The sequence below is a fragment of the Chenopodium album genome, chromosome 18 (assembly GCF_948465745.1).
Source record: "Chenopodium album chromosome 18, dcCheAlbu1.1, whole genome shotgun sequence".
Classification (NCBI taxonomy): domain Eukaryota; kingdom Viridiplantae; phylum Streptophyta; class Magnoliopsida; order Caryophyllales; family Amaranthaceae; genus Chenopodium; species Chenopodium album.
The window spans coordinates 40553022-40557198 of NC_137851.1; positions in this window are offsets into that span (position 1 = coordinate 40553022).

Consider the following 4177-nt stretch of genomic DNA (forward strand, 5'->3'; position numbering starts at 1 on the left):
CAAATTAGTGCTAACTCACGGATTGTATTATTTCGAATAAGCTTTTTTGTCAAGGCAATTGTTAATCGAATCAACATAACCAGTTCTAAGGTGCTATGTACATGTGTTGTAATTTAAGAATTTCAAAAAATTGATTGTAAGCGTTGTTTGATTATCTTTTATTACAACCTTTTTTGGTTTGGCCGGCCACACCATACGGCAAGCTGATTCACATCAAAACACTAACCAAGTTATCCCTTACCGACCAAGTAACCCCTGACCGAGGAACCTTGACCACACAACCCTTGACTAACCGAATAAATCTTGATTGAGTAGCCCCAACCACATATGAAATCCTTTTTCTTCCTATAAAAGTATATAAATAAAAATTTAAAGAAGATTATTTATGATAAGAGGTTAATTAGGGTAATAATATCACATAAGGTTAGGTCGGATAAGTAAAAAATTTAATATTACGTACTATCTATGTTAATTTGTATGGTTTTATTCACCCGAATTATTTTTTTTTATTTTTTTTTTCTGAGAATGAACTTCATTATTGTTATATTATTATTATTTTGATCTTTCCTAAACTTATTACCAATCTTTTTCTACAATCACATGCTTTTGTACAATAAATTTATCAACAAATTTTTTTTTTGGCAAAATTGGCCTCAACACTCTGGTGCGCCCACCATCATGTATTTTGCGTAGTAACCAAAACACCACAAATTAATGACTTAGGTGCAAATCGTACCTTTAGTGAATTTTCCGGCCACCATACTCGCCGTAGGAGGTGAATTAAATTTTTATTTTTCGATTTGGTATCCAAAAATGTCTTGTTAAAGTTCGGGGGTCATTTTGGTTCATAAGGGTCCAAAATTGAGCTCGTAATAATAAGCAAAAAAAAAATAACGTAAATGCTATTTAAAAATAAATAAAGAGCCTATTTACATCAATGCTATTAATCAGGAACAAAAATCCTTTTAAAATTCCTTAACTTTTTGTAATTAAAAGGTTTTTAAATATTTTTTTTAAATAAAACTTGTTCAACAATTATTTTGGGAAATTCTCTTTAATAACACTATACTTTCTAATTTTCTTGGTGGTAAATTGCGAAAATTTTTATTATTTTTGATAAACTTAAACTTTTTATATTAAGGCAACTATAACATTAATGACAAATTTAGACTAAATACTTAACTATAGTTAGGTTTTTTTTAATTTATATTTAAATGATTTTAAAAATATTTTTTTAAGTAAAAAAAGTCACCCCCTTTAATTCCCCTACCCAGCCTCCCCGCCCCTGCCGTAACTCTCCCATATCCCCTGAACCACCACCTCTTTTCTCTGAAACTTACCTCCTTTCCCTTCGAAAACCCTAGAATCCTCTCCCACACCCCCGAAATCTCACAGTTGCCCATCCCCCCACCCTCATTCGCCGTGAATTGGAAATTTTCGTTCAGAAATTCAATGAATTACTCCTTGAATTTGACCACAAAAAGCAAGCAAGAAAGAACCGCTGCCAAAAACTCGAAATTGGAGAAATTAATCAACAAATTATTCAAAATTGTAGAAGAAATCAGGCTTTTGGAGGGTCAAATTGGGGAGATTTCAAGCCAAATTCAGTGGATTTCGTTAGAGGAGGAGAGAGTGATTAAGGATTTGAGGGACTGTTTAGGGAGGGGGTACGGTGGTGGTTCAGGGGGAAGGAGAGGTGCGGTAGGAGTGGGGGAGGCCGGCGCACGGTGAGGGAAGTTTTGGACGCTAGCGCCAACGTGGGTGGGGACGGGGGAGTGGTGGCTGGATGTTGACGATCGAAGGTGGCGATAGAGAAAGACGAGGAGGAAGAAAGAGAGGGAAGGATGAAGATGATGTTCTTGATGATTGGGGGCATTTTAGGAATTTAAGTGTACTAATATTATTAAGAGAGGATACTTTAATTTTAATTTTTATTATTTTAAAAAATGTTAACCATGGTTAAGAATTAAAAATAAAAATATTACACTATTTATATATTTGTATTTTGTATATGACTTAAATGGAGATCATCTATTCATATTTCGGAGTATTATTAATGTATGATATTCTTCTTGATACTTTACTAAGTAGTTGCGTTATAAACGACTATTTAAGGAATTGAGAGATTTTTTTTGTTGCTTCAACGTTATGAGCTAAATAATAATTGATTAGATATATGACTTTGGATATTTTGAGATTATATGCTAAATAAATGCTAATTACTTATTTATCATTTTGCAAAGAATAAAGTTAATTGTTAGCAAAAATTGTGCCAAAATATTATGACAAGCGAATCAATGTGGAGCTTAGAGGTGTCAATTTTGAGTGTTTGAGTCGGGTTCGATGAGGTCAGGTCTAGTCTAATTTTAAACCAGAGTCCTCCTAAATTAATGTGTACATGAGAGTCGAAATTTAAATCGAATATTATTCGGGTTGGTTTCGAATCGAGTTGGTCAGGTTAAGTTTTACTCCATAACACCTTAGTGGAACTAACAAATGTCATTGACTAGCTTATCTTATATTTGTAGTACTATATATTAAATAAGAAAAATTTATGCCAAAATTTATGACAAGTGGATCAATGAGAGCTAACAAGTGTCATTTTATGACTCACTTATATCTGTAATATGATATGTAAAATTTGTCATAATATATTACATAATATATTGATTCTAAATACTGAAAATGAATTCATTTATGTAATCAGCCAATGATTTTACTCGGATATAATTTATTCTAATACATTTATTTAATCAACTTAATACTCCATTTTCAATTCCCTACATATATAATTATTTTTTCCTAAAAAAAAATTGTGTAAATTCTTGTAAAATACTAAGGGCCTGTTCACTTGAGCTTAATTTCAGTTTAGTTCACTTCAGCTCCTAATTTCCTTCCTCATAAAATATTCAGTTCAGTTCAACTCCAATCAGTTCAGTTTAGTTTGGCTTAGTTCAATAAATGTGAACAGGTCCTAAGCAAAAAAAAAAAAAAATATTTAAACTAGAAAAAGGTATATATGCCAAATATATATGCATACTTGATAACTATTAAATATTCCATACAGTTCTTTGTCCAAAAAAAAATCCATACAGTTCTATAATTAATACAAGTAATTAAATATTATCTAATGTAACCTATATGAAGATTATTCTCATTTTTATAATCATTGAATTTTCATCATATATTACCTATATGCTATAATTTTTTATTCATTCATATTTAAAAGAATACAGGTCATAAAAAAAAAAAATACATTACCAACATGATTGATTAGTTGGTGATGAATTATGTCTTTCATTCATATAAATCTTACAAGTAATAAATATCTTTTAATTCAAATGTTATTTTACAATAATATTGATCTACATCTATGTATTTGTGTTGCATATTCAATAATTGGTTGTAGTACGACTATTATGTAAAAGTTTTTGGCACAATGCTTAGGAAAATATATACATGTAGGTAAGATATAAGGTTCTTATTGTGTCAATAAAGATTAAGTGAATGTGACGGGTAAAATAGATATTAGGTTGTACAACTACCAGGGTCTATTTTGTTCACCTTATTTTCACTTATTTCAGGTGTAATAAGTTCAGTTAAGTTCAGATAAATTCAGTTTAGTTTTAATAAGTTCTAATAAAGGTTACCCAAGTACAAATTATAACTAAAATAAGTTTTAATAAGATGTTAAGGTCTAATAATTAAGTTCAAATCAGTGAAAATCAGGTGAATAAAACACACCCTAAACCGGTTAATATGACAAGAAAATTTTAGTTTTAATTCCCTCTACGGGAGATAGAAAATAACTTTTCTTGAATAGAACATAATAATTTGTTCTTTTTTTTTTTTTTTTTGACAAGTTATTCATTTTTCAATTAATTAAATAACAATATAAAAAATTAAAAAGAAGTAAAATATTAGAAATACAAATGACAAAGCACTATTGTTAAGATAAGATAGTATCTTAGGGAATATATTTGATATATCTTTGTGATTATATTGTATTATCTTTAGGTAGGATAATATTTCCTAAGATACATTAATTAGATTCCTACGGTGATTAGGTTTGTGAATGAATGTATAAATATTTGATTGATTATGAATGAGAAGGTTAACACTTTGAGATTAATTTGACATGGTATCATGAGCCAAGGCAAGAATTTGATATATCTTT